Below are 18,806 nucleotides of genomic sequence, written 5' to 3'. Positions count from 1 at the left end.
GCACCGGGTTGGGCGGTGAGTTAGAAATCTCACTCCGGAGGTGAGTGTGGACCCGGGGTCGGGCCGTCAGGGAGACTTCATGGAGATTGTTGGGGCAGCTCGGATGGGCAAGGCTGAGGGCCCAAACCTGGGCAGTGACATGGGGCAAAGGAGCAGCCACAGAGGGGAGCCCAGGGGGAATCCGGCACAACTCCCAAGTAGCCATCATAGGACCTAAGTGCCCGGAACCGGCCAAGGGCACCGATGGGGCAGCTGTAGCGTCAGCTGGAGACATGCTGTGTAGTTGACCCCTGAGGAACCCCCACCTGGTGGCAGGAAGCAGCAGGTAAGGTGTCCGGGTTGGACATAACTTTGTTGTCTCCAACAAGGTGGTCAGGAGAGATTCAGACACGGGTCCTGCCAGAGAAGTTCCATTCTGGTGAGTTCCAAGATGGCTCCTCTCTCAAAGCTGCTTTCCGCCCTTTCCCTGCACCGCCGTGATGCCTGGCTGCCTTTTCACGGGAAGAGGAAGGGCGGATATGCTTAGTGAGGCCTCCCCTGAGCCAGGACAGGTCTCACTTCTGGGTTGAGCAAGTCTTGGACCCTCTTAGAGTCCCCCCTGGGGCACAGCCCTGAAGGCCTGTGTGGGGCCCTCAGGCCTCTGTTCTCCTCTCCCTCGACGTCTCAGCCCAAGCCTGATGGAGTGGCCCTGGCATCTTCACACCTGAGGAGAAAGAGGCAGAGAGTCTCAGCTGGCCTCTGGTCCAGAGGTGCTGTCCATTCCTGCTCTCCTTTATTCTAGCTGCTTCTGTGATTTCCTTCCCAGCTTCTACGTCCTACATGCCTGTTAGCTCTCCATGTGTATCCATATTACAATTGAGGGATTGAGTGGGGGTGGTAACTGATACATTTTTGGTGCATTTTGGCCAGGAATCTTCGAGAATAAACCTTATGAGTTTTACACGAAGCGGAGATTCTTGGTGGAGAGGCAGAGTTTACCGGACTCTCTCTGTGGGCCTCGAGTCTCACTGGTCCTGAGGGGAGGCAGCAGCTGTGTCCTGCCATCAGAAAACAGCTGTAGTTGATGCTGGTGGGGGGTATTAGGAGGAGAGAACCTTCTAGATCTCACTAGCAGGGATTCTTAACCTTGGTTGTACATTAAAATTAATATGAAAGGGTTTTTAAAAAAATCACTGATGCCCAGGGGCGCCTGAGTGGCCCAGTCGGATAAGCATCCGAATTCAGCTCAGGTCATGATCTTGGGGTTCATGAGTTTGAGCCCCGCTTTGGGCTCTGTGTTGATGGCTCGGAGCCTGGAGCCTGCTTTGGATTCTGTGTCTCCCTCTCTCTCTGCCCCTCCCCTGCTAGCACTCTGTCTCTCTCTGTCTCTAAAATAAGTAAACATTAAAAAAAAATCACTGATGCCTGAATCCTACCCCAGACCAAACGAATTTGAGGCTCTGAATCTCCACCCTCCAGCGGGGTCAGCTTGGCAGGGTAGTGCTTGCATCATAAACTCTCGATTGTTGTCGATTCGAAAGACCCAGACTGTGGGTTCAACCACAGCAGCATGATGGTGGGTTTTATCTATAAAAAGATGAAGACCTTTGTGACCCAGGGGAAGCAGTTGTTTTCTGAGGGATTTTCCATCTTCTTGGGTAATGCAGAGAAAAAAAAAAAACCCGAAATGGAATTATCAGGAAACAAGAAGCTAAAAATAAATGTGGCGTGCTCGGTTGGCAGGAGGGAGAGGAGACAGATCCGATGCTTGGTTCAGCATCAGGATGCCAGAAACATCTGGGGAAACCGAAACGAAGAGGTTTTAAGAGGCAGAAGAGAGCCTCTAATAAGATATGGACGCTGCAAATTTCTCGAGGTTTCAGGAAGACAGAGGTGTCTCTAATGTCACTTTCTAGGGAACAATTTGCTACTATCACCGCGAAACTCCTCAAAGGTGAAGGCGTCCTGCTGTATTTGTGTTAATAGAAAAAAACATGTCAAACAACTGGCCAGACACGCTGGTATTCCGGTGAGGCTGAAACCAAGGATATGTAGCCTTTTCATGTATTTTCCACTTATATTCCTTCTCCCAGCAATTATAAAGTCTCTGTTATGGTGTTTGGCTGGGCTCTGACCTCTACGGGGGACTGGTTCTGCCATCATAATCCTCTAGGGCTTGGAATTTGCCAGGGTTTTCTAACTTTCATGGGTGTGGGATTGGCACTACAATAATCTCGTGGCTGTTAATGGATCTTTGGGAAAATGGGACCTATGAGAGATGGGCATTGGATTTCTGTCCCTTTGCAGGAGCTAAAAGAATCATACCCCTCCCACTGGAAGGAGTTTGGTAAGTGGCAGCTTCAGAACAAACCCATCTCAAATCCATTCCATCAGGACCTTCTCCCTCAAACACGGAGCAGAATGAGAATTTTTGTTTTTTTTTAAATTTTAAATTAAAAAATGTTAATTCTAATATAGTTAATTATAGTGTTATATTAGTTTCAGGTGTACAATAAAAAGGAGAAATTGGAAAGAATCATTTTAGACTTCAATTTCTTTGGCCTTTAATTCCCATGTTGAGATTAAAAAATGGGAAATAATTTACCGTGTCCATATTTGGGATACAAAAGAATATATATATGTACGCATATATATTGTATATATAAAATATATACAATATATATGTACATATATATAATATATAGAATTTATATATGTACATATATATAATATATAGAATTTATATATGTACATATATATAATATATAGAATATATATACACACACATACACATGTGTGTATATAGACGCATATACACATATATGTGTGTGTCTGTACACACATATATACGTGCGTGTGTATACATACATATATACACACATATTTGTGTGTATACAATTACATATATGCATATGTATATGTGTGTGTGTGTATATATACATCTGTATACACATATATATGTGGCTAGAGGACTGGTTCCAAACTCAGGTTCAGCTGATCGAAAGTCAACACACAAGAGACAGACATTGGTGGGAAAGGAAAGTTTGCTTTATTCAGGAAGCCAGCAGTCTGGGAAGACAGCAGACTAATGTCTCAAAGCCCACCTCCCCATCCAGGCGAAGCAGGAGGATTTTAAAGGGAAAGACTCAGGGGCGTCTGGGTGGCTCAGGGGGTTAAGTGTCCAACTTTTGATTTCGGCTCAGGTCATGATCTCACGGTTTGTGAGATCAAGCCCTGCATGGAGCTCTGTGCTAACGTTGCAGAGCCTGCTTGGGATTCTGCTCCTCTCCCCCCACCTCTCTTACACACGTGTGCATGTTTTTTTTTTCTCTCTCTCTCTCAAAATAAATAAATACACTTTAAAGGGAAAAGCTCGGGAGATGGTGAGGGGGTTACGTTCAGGAGACGCTGGTGCTCAGTAGGTAACCATTTGTCCTTGTGATAGCTTCCAGATTCCTCTGCGCTGCCAGTTGTCAATGCTCCCAGGTGTCTCTCAGTGAAGGGTACCCCTGCAGCCCAGCCAATAAGCCGCATCCCGGCAGCGCTCCAGACTCCTGATCCTGTACCAGGAGTCAAGGCTCCCAGGGATCTCTTGCCGAGGATCCCATGGTCCATGGTGGCTGTTTTCGCGTGCCATCAGGCCTTATCTTCTGGAAAGTCTGGTCCTTTGTTCCTCAAGGCCAGCGGTCTGCAGGATCTCAGGGGAAGTAGGTTAGTTCTGCTACAAACCATGAAGTTTGGGTAAGCAAGCAAGGAATGCATTAGCTTCAAGCAAGTTAACAATTAAGACCAGTTGGAGAGCTGTTATGTGTGTGTGTGTGTGTGTGTGTGTGTGTGTGTGTGCGCGCGCGCACCTTGATATATATTTGGGCTCACTGTATAATCTCTCCAGGACTGTATTAGACAATATGGACCGACTTCTTTACAACATGGAATCGAATGAGGGTGAATTTCAGAAGAAGGGAAATGTGACCTTGGGGTTAATTAATATCCTGTTCTTTCCCATTTCAAAACCTTTGGTGATACACATGATGCAGCAGTAGGCATTGAGGGAGTGGCTTCGTGGCTCGGGGAGTGAGGGCCCCCTCGGGAGGACAGCTGCACACATAGACATGCTTGTACGGCTGACTCAGGTCCGGTGAATGCGTCCCATGTCCGGTGACCGCGGCCAGTCTATTGGTTCTGGTCTGTGTTTGACCACGTAGAATCGCCCGGGGATCTGTGGGCACCGTGAAACATTCAAATGCCTTCCAACAACATGTACACAAACCGACCTTCCTGGGGTTCACAAAATGTCCCCCAAAGACATCGAGTTGTCACAAATCGTCTTTAATATTTTTAGTTGTGCGACATTTCAGGTGGGTTGTGGATTTGACACCCCCTTGTCCCAGGCACATATCCACTCTGTGGGTGGACTGAGTTTCCTATTTATTCAGCCAAAGATGTAGACACTTACTGGAAGTGATGTGGTCACACAGAGCCGAGAGCTACGATGCATTATAGTTTCCTTGGCCCTTCATTTATCTGCAGGACACTAGCCAGGTAAGGCAGGCTCTTGCTGGGACTAGGAAAGTAAATTTCTTATTCCCCAACATCCCGGAAAACCCAGTTCTCTGCAGTCCACCCCCCGGATCATCATATAATTTTCTCTATTGGAGTTGGAGGAGAGATGAAGGGATCGGTTTCCACCGCTGTGGGAATTACAAGTCCGAAATTTGCAGCCAGCGTGGCTGGCTGGAGACCCGGGGAGAGGCGATGTTGAAGCTGCTGTCCAAAGGCAGTCAGCAGGCAGATGTCCTTCTTCCTCAGGGGACCTCGGGCTTTTTCTCTTCAGGTCATCAGTTGATCGGATGAAGCCCACTCACGCTCTGGAGGGGCGTCCGCTGTACTCAGAGTCTATGGATTTAAATGTTAATCGCATCTAAAAATACCTTCACGGTGACACCTGGACTGGTGTTTGACCAAGCATCCAGACACCATAGTCTAGCCAAATTGATGCATAAAATTAACCAGCACAGAGGATAACGTTTAATCTCGAAGTATTGACTAGCGTAGCTAGGATGTGAGAGCTGTCTGACTCCGGAATTTGTTCCATTGAATCACCCTATCTTGTGTGTGTGTGTGTGTGTGTGTGTGTGTGTGTGTGTGTGTTGCACTGGGACTATTAGCCCGAGTCTGCTGATCGTAGCAACCATTTTTTTTCCTGCCGTGAAAAACTGCCCGTCACCTTATGGAAGAAGAAACCTGGGATTTTCCCAAATAAGATACAGACACGGCAAATTTCTCAAGTCTTCCGGAAGACAGAGGTGTCTCTAATGTCGCTTTCTAGGGAACAGTCAATTTGCAACTATCACCGCGCAACTCCTCAAAGGTGAAGGCGTCCTGTCGGATTTGCGTTTATAGAAAAGACTCAGCAGAGTGTCTCTGGAAGACCGTTCTCCGGGACCTGGCATTGCGGGGAGGCAAAAGTGTTCACGGATAGATGCAGGAAGCTAAGCTCAGGTCAATTCCGTTCAACGCAGTTCAATCCAACCTGCCTTAGTTAGCTCTGATTATGGGCCAGTTCGCTCTGGGCCACGGTGTGGTTTAGGAAGAAAACACACAAACACGCACGGCTCATGCCCTTTGGGTCTGCTGGAGCTGGAGGCAGGCCAGCAGAGAAAATTTTGGAACTAAAAGGACTGGAATTCGTGTGCGAAAGTAGGAATCCAGGGCCGTCACTGATGGATGGCCTGCCATGGCGTTCAAGGCAGACATCACTGATTCAGTTCTTATGAGACAGTATTGAAAAATACAGTTTTAAAAAGACCTATTTAAATTTGTATTGCTTTTATGTTTTATCAACGTTTATTTATTTTGGGGACAGAGAGAGACAGAGCATGAACAGGGGAGGGGCAGAGAGAGAGGGAGACACAGAATCGGAAACAGGCTCCAGGCTCTGAGCCATCAGCCCAGAGCCCAACGCGGGGCTCGAACTCACGGACTGCGAGATCGTGACCTGGCTGAAGTCGGACGCTTAACCGACTGCGCCACCCAGGCGCCCCTGCTTTTATGTTTTAACAGAGCTTAGTTTGCCTTTGACAGAGAAGTTAATGATAAAGTACAGTGTTGTGTGTGTGTGTGTGTGTGCACGCGCGTGTTTGTGTATAATTAATTGGAAAGAACCAACAGCCTCGGATTTGAATCCTAATTGGTGCTAAAATTGAAATAAGGTAAAATTATGACTCTCATGGAAATATATAATGAATACATGCCAAGGATTTTATTTCGCTCGTTAATTAATGAGGAAGCCAGTAAAATGTAAAAACAGATTCAGTGAGGAATTCGGAGAACACAAACATATAGGCAGTCAGGCATCTGAAATGAATGTACAATTAGATGCAAGGCAGTTCAGTGTCCACAGGGCAATAATCAATTGTATCTCCAAGGACCAAGCTTCATTTGCATTTCCGTGGACAAGAATTATTTGCATTACTGTCAGTTTTCTACAAATTACAGAGTTTGGAAAATAACACAAAGATGTGCAGCGGGTGCAGATTTTTGCCAAGATGCTCTAGAAAGAACACCCAAGAATCCATTTTTTTCCCATTTGATAGACTTACAAAATTGGCTTCTGACCCCGGGGAATCCTAGGATAAGAGCTTTGTGCAAGTTATTTAACTTCTCTGAGTCCCAGCTTCCCCATCTATAAAATAAGGCCTGATATTTCTTCCTGGGCTGTCTTGTATATTAAAACACGATAAGATGCATAAAGTTTCTGATACAGAATATGTATTCAGTCAATATTAAATCTGTCTAATATTAGAATAAATATTAGAATAAGAATAAATCTTGCAACATGAGAAAGATTTAATATCGACTGAATATTGTACCTTTCCACTGTGTGTGTGTGTGTGTGTGTGTGTGTGTTTCAAACTGATGTGGGGGTTTGTTTTCAAGAAATCTCCTCAGGCACCTGTCCATTCAACATTTGCTAAAGGCCTGTCCCCCTGGGCGCAGGCCAAGCCAATGCATAGCTAATGACCACACAAAGAACGGATCATTGGCTTTGAGGAGGTTGTAGGCCATTGGTAGGGGTAGTGGAAGAGACAGACCAGCAAGTAAATCGGTGTGATTTCGTGTGACATGTGCAGGGTTAACTGGAACCCTGGGAGGGTGACCCCGTGCGTGTACGCAGTGATTGAAAACAATCACTCGGGAGCCAGGCGCCCTGAGCTCCTTTCTGTGTCTTTGGGCAAGTTACGTAACTTCCTTGTGCCTCAGCTCCTTCACCTTTATAATGGGGATGGTACCCGGAGGTTGCCCGTGCAGGTTAAATGAGTTAATGTTCGGGAACATTTGGAGCACTACCCAGCGCCTACTAAGTGAGTGCTTTCTGGGGACGCCTGGGTGGTTCTGTCGGTTAAGCATCCGACTCAGGTCATGATTTCATGGGTTTGTGGGTGTGAGCCCTGAGTCAAGCTCAGCATGGTGTCTGCAGCCCGAGAAAGGCCGATCTGTTTCCACGGGAGGCATTCCCGGCCCCCGTTGACAGGTTTGTCGTTCACCAAGGTCAGGTCCGCTTTCTCGCGCGCGGGCGCCTGGGACTGAGGCGGGAAGCAGTCATCTCAGGGCCTCGCGCGTAATAGGTGTGGTGACGTCAACCGATGGCAACTTGAGGTTCATTGGGTCGTTTTCAAAAATTGCTTTGAGCCTCAGTTGGAATCCCAGAATCGATTCTGGGCAGCTCCGTATCTGCCTGGAGCCGTAGGAAGGGGCATGTGACATCAGACTCCTGCTCTCCCAAGCTCCTGTCTGATGGCAGAGCAGGGGATGGAAATTACATTTTGCACCTGGCAGGCTCAATGGTTTTACCCCGTGACCCTGTATTATGCTCTCCACAGGATCGCCACTGGGTGGTCAACATCAGGTCCTCCAGACGTATTCCTCTGGGGGAATTCCTCCGTGTCAGGGATTGTGTCTGAATTGTCACCACCAGCTGTTTTTAGGATTTACTTCCCCCCCGCCTCTGATCCCAAGTGATCAGTTTTCTGTGAGAGTGTAGCTGTTCCTGAACGGGTGAGGTGCTCAGAGAGGCGCTGATATTATTACAAGGCAGGGTGATGAGTCTACAGTTCATCCTGTAGGCTTTCCTTTGGCTGGAGGCACCTCTAGGAACCCGAGGACCCCTGGCACTTGGGCAGGAGGTGAGCATCTCACCAGGGAGAATTCCCGAGAGTGTACTAGAAGCTGAGAGAGACAACCTTCACTCCATTTGGCTCATGACGTGTTATGGTCTCCATCTGGCATGAAGAAATGGGCCCAGAGATGTTGGGGCCGAGATTTAGTTCAATCGGAGTCATTCATTCCGTGAGTCATTGACCCACAACGAAGTTATCCTGAGCACGCCTCCTCTGTGGCAAGGACTGTGCCTCCACGGTGGAAGACAGAGAGGAGACTGCAAGAGACCCTCCGTCAGGTGGCAGAGACACCCCAGCAGAGAGAGAGATTATCCTGGGGTATACCATAACAGGAAAAGGACTGCAATTTGGGCTGAGTACCCTAATTTCCACGGGTACGCAAATAGTGGAGACAACGCCGTTCTTGACTTCAGGATGACGGCGGTGAGTGTGCGTGTGGTCTGCGGTGACAAAGCGCACTTGCACGTGAGCCGTGGGCATTCGGTCTAGGGCTGGTGAGTGGGTTGGGACTACCCTGCGAGGGCACATTCTGCTGATGAGACTAGGCTAGGCTCACACAAGCCCGGGCGTGGCAGAGCTGGGACCGGAGCCTGGCATCTGAGCTTTGAAGTCTCGTGTGCCCTCCGGCCCCGGGGTAGGCGAGGGGCAGGGCTGGAGCAGGGAGATGCCTTATTTCCTCAGAATAGCAGGTAGCTGAGGCACGAGGGCTAAGGCAGGCCGGGGCGGCACCGTCCCAGCACACGCCCGTCAGAAGCCCCAGAACTTCAGCCCGGAGCCGGGAGCGGGAGGTGGGAGCAGAGCGGCCACACTGGTCTTCTCTTCCGGAACAAGTGTGCGACTTCTCGAGATGCCTTCAGGGGAAGGGCAAGGAGATGAGTTACTCTGGGCCCGCTCTCTGCAGAGTCCCTAGGGAGGCAGGGAGGGGAGGTGAAGAGGGGCGAACGATGCCTGGTCGGGTGCCACGTCTTTTCCCTACCTGGTCTTGCTTCACTGTCACGTGACACTGTGACACGGGCCCGTGACCTTGCTTAGAGGTGAAGGCAGGTCGGGGGTGAGCCTGCCTGGTTAAGCGTCAGAGGTGGTACTTGAACTCTGGTCTGCCCGACTCCAAATCCGTTCTCTCCCCTCCCCCCGCCCCGCTACCACCTCCCGCTGCATTCTGTGTGTTCCTTGCCGTGGCATCCGTCTTAGCTGTCCTGTCCTGGCCGTGACCTTCCTATGCGGTGACACGTGGCCGATCGTACGCTATTAACACACATTAGCGTTAGTGTTCGGGTCTTACAACCATCTAGTGGGGGTGAACTGGTATCTATTGATCTAAGAGTCGATGTAAGCGGCCCACGGGGGAAAGATAAATTTAAAGGTGCAGCGCTGCCTCGGGAGCAGAAGAGCTTAATTCTAGAGAGGTGGGGAGAAGCGAAGCGAGCAATTCAGGTTGGGGGACGAGTGTAAGCAAAGCCCTAATGGGGGCTTGTGGGGTGTCCCGAGGCTTGCGGCTGTGAGCTGGGGGTAGGACATGAGGCCCGAATGGGCAACCGGGGCCGGATCCGAGGACCTGTTGGTGAGAGGGAGCAGCCGAAGGATTCTGGGAGAAAAGCAAAACTGAACAATGAGAATTTTTGTCCTGTGTGTTCAGGGCAGGAAGCAGGGACACGGGTGGAGATACAAGTCTTTGTGTTGGTGGGTCTCCCCTAAATGCCGAGGGGGGAGGATGCTTTCCAGGGAGGTGGCTGGAGATGTGCTTCCAGAGCATCTAAGATAGCTACAGCCAGGACTGACGCCTTCCTGAGACACCTGCGCTGAGGGGCCCGAGCCGGGTGATGCTGGAGCATCCGAGGGCCGAGAATGTGTATTTGTCCAGGACGGTGCTATGTGAGCATTTGGGGCCCATTGCTTCCATTCATGTCTCCTCACCATCCCTCTGCCTTCCTGTGGCTGCTTTAGCCGTTCACATGGCAGGAGCGACAGGAGCAAAGTCCCTGCCACCTTGGCATTGCCTCCATACTTCGAAGTATAGACAATCATACCATGAGCGAGAGGAAGCCGTGAAGGAAGCTATCTGGTGGTGAGGCGGGATTATTTCAGGGGCTGGCGGTGGGCCACTTTAGCTAAGTCATCAGGTAAGGTCTGTGTTTAAGGGAAGCACTGGAGAAAGATTCATCCGTGAGATGAACTGGAGAAAGAGCGTTCCAGACAGAAGGAACGGCAGGTGCGGAGACCTGGGGCTGGGAGGGCCAGCTGTGTTCAGAGAAGTGAAGGACGGCAGGAGAGGGGAGTCATGTGACAGGAGGTGGGACAAGAAGGCGGGTGGCAGATTACTCGGGGCCTTCCTAAGCTGTAGTGAGGAGGTGGGGCGGGGCAGTCACTGAGGTACTTTTGGGGGGTGGAGATGGTGTGGGAAGAATAAGTAGCAAGGAGGCAGCGGGGGATGAAGGGATCAACAAGATGGCGGATCAGTGAAAATGGCGGCTGGCTCCAAGTGGGGGACAGTGGAGACGGGAGAATAGGAGGATTTAGGAAATATTTTAGAGGTAGATCCAGGGGGACTGTTTGACTATTTAGATGTGAGTCTTAAAGGACAGGGAGAAATCAAGGGTATCTCCTGTGTTTGGGGTTCAACTAGATGATGTTGGGGGAGACGAAGGGCAGAGCCCACTGAACATGGTTTGGGACATGTTAAGGTTTAAGATACACAGTGGGTGGTTGGATGTGTGGGCCCACTGGGCCTGGTACCATGGGAGTCTTTAGAATCCCAACAAAAGCATTTTCAGGGGAACAGAAGTTGGGCAGTGGAACAATAATGGGAGTTATTATTATCCCGTTATCCAATGGGAGACCCTTTGGATGAGTTCAGCGGCCAAGAAGAGTGAATGGATGGGTGTGGTGTGGTCAAGGGGAGTTTTTGTTTGTTTGTTTGTTTGTTTGTTTGTTTGTTTTTAAAAAAAATTTTTTTTTTCAACGTTTATTTATTTTTGGGACAGAGAGAGACAGAGCATGAACGGGGGAGGGGCAGAGAGAGAGGGAGACACAGAATCGGAAACAGGCTCCAGGCTCTGAGCCATCAGCCCAGAGCCCGACGCGGGGCTCGAACTCACGGGCCGCGAGATCGTGACCTGGCTGAAGTCGGACGCTTAACCGACTGCGCCACCCAGGCGCCCCATGTTTGTTTGTTTTTTAAATAAAGCAGTTCAAATCTTTCCTGGACTCCCGCACAAATATCCAAGGGGATCCAATCCGAAACGCTCAACACATTTCCGGACATTGTTTTGTTCTTCGTTATTTCTGCTTTTTATTTTGAAGAATTCAAAGTTCCAGAAAACTTGAGAGAATGATACAGTTCGGGACCATATGTCTTGTACCCAAGTGGCTTCTCTCCCTGTTGCTGAAGACAGGAGGTAGGTGGGCTTGCGTGATCACTGGAGACAGTGACCCCAGAGAAAGGGGGAGCATGATGGGGAGGAGAGAGGAGGTTGTAGAAAAGCAAAGTCCTTGAGAAGTTGAAGGGCGCCAGTTTTCAGCATACAGATGAAAGATCCGCCTTGGGCCCTTTTCCTCTGAATGTGGGGGAGAAGAGGGCCAATGAAAGGATTTCTTTCTGGTGGCTTCCTCTGCTGGGAAGTTGGAGGGGAGGAGGGGAGGAGTTACACAGTGTCTCGGTTGGGGGGAGAGAGAGCCGGGCAGCCGTGAGAACATGTTTGAGATTTGTGGTCATGAACTTGGAACCAACAGCGGGCATTGGTTGCGTGGACTTTCTTCAGTAACATTCAGGAACTTGGGTGGAGGCCCCGATGAGGCGAATGGTTGTATTTAACGGGGTTTGGGGTCTATCCAGCGCAGAACCAATGGAGGGCTGACGGGTGGGCGGGCCACGGACTGACTACAAGGAGGACCGCAGAAGCAAGGCTGGGTGACTGAGAGGCAGACGGACAGGGAAGGAGAGATGGCCTGGGGGGATAAGGGTGGGGTCACGGGATTGGCGGCCTCATCGCTGCGAGAGCTGTGCTCCATTGGGGATGCTAAGGCAGCCGGTTTGGAAATGAGGGGACAGTTAGGGGAAGTGGAAGTTGAGAGTGCCCGGGGGGTGTGGTCCTTCTCAGGTACATGCCCAGAAGGCACTGGCGGCCCAAAGGTTGAGGTTGATGGGGGCAAAGATGGTCCCCAGTGAGGACGGACGCCCGCACAGAGGGTGGCGACTGGTCGTCCCGTTAGGGCAGCAGCAGAGGTGAACGGGGACAAGGCGAGTGGTCGGGAGGTCGGAAGGCGTGCCTGGGATGATGCAGGCTGGACGGAGGAGAGAGCCTGTGCCCCATCAGCCTAAAGCACGTGCCCAGAGAAGGGGGACAGGAATGGCGCTGGCCTGGGAGCCTGGGACTTCCAGGCACGTGAGATGTCAGAGAAAAAGGGGCGGGGAGTCAGGTCAGGTGATTGGGCTGCCTATCAGAATTCAGGTCCTCACGCCGGGAGCTCCCACCGTGCTGCTGAGGCACGAGAGTGCCGGAGTCACCACCACTTGTCCCTTATGAGATGCGTCATCTCGGGCAAGTCATTTTCCCTCTCCTTGTCCGTAAAGCTGGGCTTCTGAGGGTTACTCTGAAGTTTAAACAAGAGAAGAGAATGCTCTTTGCACTCTACCTGGTGCGTATAAGTGATCGCTAGATATTAGCTATTATTGTTAGAGTGGGAATCATATTTTCAGAACGTGAAGCGACCGTATTTTCAACCTCGGTACCCTCCAGAGCTAAGCCAGCCTCCATGGTCAACAGAGACCATGGGTCCCACAGGGTCCCACAGTAGAGACCACAGGATCCCAACAGGGTCCCACAGTAGAGACCTGGGCCCTCCTTGGTACAGGAGGAAGCCTGGAGTTCTGGGCAACTAGGAGAGTGTGCTCTAGAAGGCATCCCTTCCAGAGCCGAAGAGGAAGCAGTCTACCCTTTCTTGTCCAGAGGGCTGTGGTGGGGGGAGGGGGTTGGTGGGTCTTTCCCAACGCCCCTTTGGGCCAAGTGCGGGCAGTGGGCAGGGGTGTTAGTTGTCCTGGGGTGAGAGACGACAGCAGAGGCGTGTAGTTGTTCTCCCCGTCTGCACCCCCGGGAGGACTCAGCCTGGGGACAGGAGCGTGGGAGTCACCGTGGGAGGAGTGTGGGACCAGTGTGCCCGTGCTGGACTGGAACACACCTCACTTCAGAGAGCGAGCCCGTGACCCGGGGAGGGGGGAAGGCGTTTCTTAATGAGCTAGGGTTATGGGCTGGATTGTGTTCCCCCCGAATTCACGTGTTGACGATACGACCCTTGGTGCTCAGAATGTGACTGTATTTGGAGACGGGGCCTTGAACGAAGGGATTTAGTTAAAATGAGGTCTTTGGGGGTGGACGCTAATCCAGTATGACTGCTGTCTTCACAAGAAGAGGAGACTTGAATATGCAGAGACACCAAGGCCACACGTGCCCAGAGGAAAAGACCTTGTAGGCCGGAGGGAGAAAGTGGCCATCCATAAGTCAAACACACCAAACCTGCTGACATCTTCATGTTGAACATCCAGCCTCCAGAACTGTGAGAAAAGAAATTTCTGCTGGTTGAATTGTGTTACAGCAGCCCAGGCTGACGAAGACATTGGGCTAGCCAACACCCCCAAGGACAGCTGCCTGCTCGGGTGCCCCTGGGCCTTTCTCGCCCGAGTGGCGGGGCCCAACACTGACTCTCGGGTCACCCCCTCCGGGAAGCCTGCCTTTTCCTGTCCTCTCTCGGTAGCTCCTCAGGGGACAGGAAGGACGTCACTCACCCCGGTCTTCTCCGAGCCTCACACAACACTTGCCTGCGCGTTCGTTCCCCTCGCCCACTTGGTTGTGTCTTCCTCACATTGTCTCATGTCGCCTGTGACTCACTCCCCGGTTTCGTCCCTGTCTTCCTCCGCTGGTACGGAAGCTGCATGTGGACAGGCAGTTTTGTCCACCTCGTCCCCATGGTATCTCTGGGGCCTGGGACGGTGCCCAGAGCCTGGGAATCACCCAGTGCGTTTTTGTTAATAAATGAATCGACCCTTTGTTCTCGCCGTGAGAGTCAGATCTCCGTGTTTTTCCTTGCCTCTGTGTTCCAAAAACGAGGCCGGTTTTGGCTTCTACGATGAGCGTTTCCGTCATGCTCTGTGACAATACAGAAAGGCTGAACAAATGTTGCTAGCCTGAAACTTCCTTTCACATCCTGCAAAATTTGATCTCGCTTCTCTGCCTTTGCCAAGCTTAAGTAAAAAGTGGTGGCATGCCTATTTGCAACCCAGAATTCGTGTTAGATTCCCGAAGCGTGAGGAACCGGCTTCCCAGACGAGGTATGGGCAGCTTGGTTGATCCACGGTGTGCCGTGGGTGGGCTGGCCTCAGCCCCTGGTCTATAAGCCTGGCATCCATCGGCCGGTCCACACCTGGCCCATGACGGGCAGGCGGTGCCCGTGCTCGCTGAGCGAATGCCGGCGGCTCAGGGGCTGCCTTCCTGCTTGCAGTTTCCCCTCCCAGTAGATGGAGGTTTCTCTTAAACCCTTTGTAGAGTTGATACCATCCCTGAGTGGGATAAAGATTTGCAAAGGGGTCATTTAGAGGACAAGCCCCGAAAGAAACCACTTGTCTTTGTTGCCTGGTCTCCAGCCCCCTGTATGCAGCAGGAGGCTAGCTTGTGCAGTGGGATGGGGCGGGGGTGGAACGGAAGTCAACCTCTTGGGATTGAGACCTGCTGTCCCACTGACATGCTGGGCACCCTTGGGGAAGTTTCTCTGTGTCTCTGAGCCTCTGTCCTCCAGAAGAGCATGGTGACATCTACCTTGAAGCCACTTTGCGTCGGTTAAGTAGCAAGGGCACAGTAGATGCTACTAAATGTTGACGTCCTTCTCCTTTCCTGGAAGGATCGTGGCAGTCTAGGACTCCGGGTCTTGGGATAGGGATGAAAATCTCAGATCAGTGCATTCATCATTGGTTTTGGTCATTTTTTTATCCTCTCATTTTTAAACCATTCATTTAAGAAGTTAAGGTGTTGTTTTCCTAGCGTAGGCACCCTGGGAGTCACCTTTTCCAGGTAAAAATTAAGAGAGCAGAGCCTGAGCACAAGAACTGAGTGCCCAGTGAGGCCAGACTTGTGCAGGAGCTGTGCGGGAGGCCTGGGAGGGCCTGTGCTGCCGACTGTAGGATCATTCTTCTCCTCGACTAGCTGTGCATTGTTCCTGCAAAAGTTAGGGGCCTCCCACTCCCCCTTCCCTCCAGTAAACCCAGCCGTACCTGTTGAGAGGCTCCAGACCAGACCACAAGGGTGGGAGCGGCTTGTGCCCAAATCCGGGATAGTAGTGGCTGGTGGCATGCTGGTTCCCTTTCAAGCCAGCTTTGACTCCTCCCCTCTTTTCTTAGGGGGAGAAGCCTGTGCTCATTCATTCATTTATTCGTTCAGTGAACACTTTCTGAGTATCTACTTCTATCTAGGGCATGCACACATGAAGACGATGCTTTATGTGGTGTAGCAAAAGATGAAAAAAAAATCTCTGGGCATTCAGAGGAGGGGATGACTAAATAGTGAATGGGGAGGTTTCACAAGGGGGTAATGTTGGAGATGGGTCTTGAAGGTTGAATAGGAGTTTGTCCGAGGAGGGCAGTCATCCCAGACAGAGAGAATAGGAGAAATAAAAGTATTATAAAGATTCAAAGATGTGGTGGATCCCAGTGTGTTTGGGGATGTTGAGGCTGACTGTGCTAGAGTCCATGACTGGTGTGGTTTTTGCCTGTATATGGGAGTATGGGTGCATAGGTGCGTTTCTGTGTGTGTGCGTGTGTGTGTGTGTGCACGCTAGTAACAGTGGTTAGGAGAAGATGGATGGAAGGGTAGGTAGGGCCCAGCATGAACAGACTTGATGTACCCGAATATCGCTAGACATTTGGGAGGAAGGAGGGTCCCAGTCTGGACAGGACACGAGGGGGTGTCTGGAGCAGAACTGTCACAGTAGCGAATGGCTTTTCAGAACCCTCCGTGGTGGCCTGCTACCTGTCACCTTGGACCTCTCCGAGTCTCTGAAATCTGGCACTAGCCTGTGTAGCTCAGCGTCCCCAATTCTTCCTTCTGTGGCCTCTCCAGGACAGCGCAGTGCTAGGAAGAGGTCAACAAGCAACACAACCCATCGCAGGCTTTCCAGTGGTTTGTGATCCCGGAGGGTGGTAAGGGGGGCAGGCAATGCCCTGGGTGCTTCCCGAGTGCACTCTGCAGAGACAGCCCCCATTCTCAGCTTCGTATTTACTTTCTCCTGTTCTGCAGACAAATTACAAAAAGACAGGCTGCTCAGGCCTTATGCAGTCATTCCCTCAGCGAGCATTTACACTCCAGGAACTGTTCAGCTCTCCTGCACTCAGAAAGAGGAACGATTCTCCCAGGAGAACAAATCGGTCAGTTCCAGCCCTCGGTGAAATCAGTCATCTCCCCGAACCTCAGTTGGCCATCTTCTAAAACTAGCGTAGCAGTCCTCACCGAACAGGAATGTAACATCCGAAGGAGATGAAAGGTATGTGGAAGCATCTGGCTCATCATAGGTGGAAATGTGTTTTTTGTTCCTCTCTGGTTCAGATACCTTCTCTCAGAAACGTGGTTTTGTTACGTTTAGGCAGGGAGGTGGGTGTGGTTCCCCACACCACCGGCAGATGGCGCCCGACCATGCTGTGCCAGGACGGAGGCCACCCGGCCCAACCTCCCTGAGCTCCAGCCCCCTTTCCTGTCTTCCTCCCCTTCTCTGCGGGCCCCAGTCATTGCAGGACCCAGGCAGAAAGTCACACAGAACACTTTGTGTCTGTCAGCAGATTCCTGGAAGGTCACGCTGCATGATGAATGCTCCTGGGTAGGACTGGAGGGTTCTTTTTTCTTATTTTCTTTTTCTTTCTTTTTTTGTCTACTGTGAATTGCATCACTGGGCCGCCTCGTGGCCTTATTCATCAGACTCCTGTGGTTTTTAGACCTTTCCCAATTGTTCTGAGTCTGCTTCCTTTCCAGGCCCCTTTTGGCCACGGCAGGATATTCACGGTTGGCTGTGGCCAGGGAGATTTCCATAGTCACCCGTCCGCCCATCCTGCCTCCGCTCCCAGAGCCAGAACAGATGTGGCCTGGGGACAGAGACCTGACATTGCTGTGACCCCTTTCAGCCCTGATTCCCACATCAGGGAGCCTTGCCTGGCAGGGAAATGGATCTCATCTTCCAAGTCTGATTTTCTCCAGGGTCAGAGCCCTTGGAAACCCTTGCCTTTGGCCATCTCCTTCCTTCTTCCAGACCACACAGACACTGCTCATTGTATCTTTAACTTTGCTAGCTCTTTACGGCACTGCCCCCAAAACTGGATAGGCATTTGTTTTCAGGTATCCTGGGTCGTCCCAACTTAACATTCTGACCCACGGTCCCTGTATTAGGTGTTAGGACCATCCTCTTGATGCTTTGTGGGTGGAATTTGAGTCAGACCGTCCAGAGGCATGATGTATATGGTATGAGAAAGCACTTTGCTCCTCTTCTCCCTGGGTAATGTGGGTTGTTGTATATACAGAGATCAAGAAAAATAGACCTGCCCTCAAGGAGCTGTTGGGCAAGGAGGCACGGGAAGACAGGTACAAGCATAGCTTCTGGAACGAGTCAAGCTGTAGAATGCATAGGACCCATGGGTCCAGAAGCTAGGAGACGAGAGTTCTGCTCACCATCACCCCTCATGACCCGCTAAAGGGATTTGTGCTTACTGTCAGCTCTGCAATTTCAGGCTCTGAGGGTCTAGAGGTCTTGGGTCCCACAGTGGAGACGTTACCACCGGGGAATATAGCAAAAGCCCGCTCGACTTGAAGCTACAGCTGTCGCTGCCATTTTGGTGTTTTGGTGCCAATAATCACCAGGCGCCCAAAGGAGTTGCCATATTGGTAGCGGGAATTGGTTCTGACCCTCAGGTGGAAGTGGGGCTGCTGCTTCATAATGGGGGCCGGGAGACATGTGTTTGGCATTGAGGTGGTCCCCTGGGCATCTCTAGGTACTCCCACACTCAGTTTTCACAGTAAATGGGCAAGCTGTGGCCTGATAAGGGCACAGTGATTAGGAGAAAGGCAAAGATGAAGGTCTCCCTCTCCCTCGGGAAAATCCACAGAGATCAGCAGAGGTGCTAGCTAATAGGCAGAGAAACTTAGTGTGGGTGGAGGAGGAGGGAAGTGATGAGTTTCAGACATGACCTTGGCACCAATGCAACAGCCTCTCTCTTGTAAGCTTCCCCAGGAATTATGGCCAGTCAGAATCCTGAAGAAGCTAAATGGAGTGAACTTGATGTGAGTGGCAGGGGCGTTTGAGTGGTGCAGGCAGTGCACTGAGGCAGCCATTGTGGGCACCCGTCTAGATCCCTTTAGCTGATAGTTCGTTCTTAGCTGTGGCTGCTCCCTCCTCTTGCGTATTGCCTTGGATGGTGGGTGCAGCCCTGGAAGGTGCTTTGAAGGTTATGCCCTGTCCCTGAGGGTGGTTTCTAGCCAATGGGATACCGAAGACCAGACCGACCTTGTTTCGAGGCGAGACGACCCTGTGGTTTCAGCTGTGTTCCACGTAGACTTCAGCTGAGCCCGCGTCTTCGTTTAGCTTTTCCCACTGTCCTCTCCTGCTTCCCGCTCCTCCTCAAGG

The 18,806-nt window shown here is 51.1% G+C and overlaps 1 long non-coding RNA gene across 1 annotated transcript; it reads right to left on the bottom strand.

Moving 5' to 3' along the window:
• Positions 1 to 11,431: 11,431 nt before the first annotated feature.
• On the bottom strand, positions 11,432 to 16,133 carry LOC123581571. Its single transcript, XR_006703833.1, has 2 exons — positions 13,939 to 16,133; positions 11,432 to 13,707 (listed from the first exon to the last, which is right to left on the bottom strand). It is a non-coding gene; the product is annotated as an uncharacterized LOC123581571 (long non-coding RNA).
• Between the last annotated feature and the right edge of the window lie 2,673 nt (positions 16,134 to 18,806).

The sequence above is a fragment of the Leopardus geoffroyi genome, chromosome A3 (genome assembly GCF_018350155.1).
Source record: "Leopardus geoffroyi isolate Oge1 chromosome A3, O.geoffroyi_Oge1_pat1.0, whole genome shotgun sequence".
Classification (NCBI taxonomy): domain Eukaryota; kingdom Metazoa; phylum Chordata; class Mammalia; order Carnivora; family Felidae; genus Leopardus; species Leopardus geoffroyi.
Note: the sequence above shows the minus strand (reverse complement) of the source record. Positions and strands in the feature narration are given on the sequence as shown.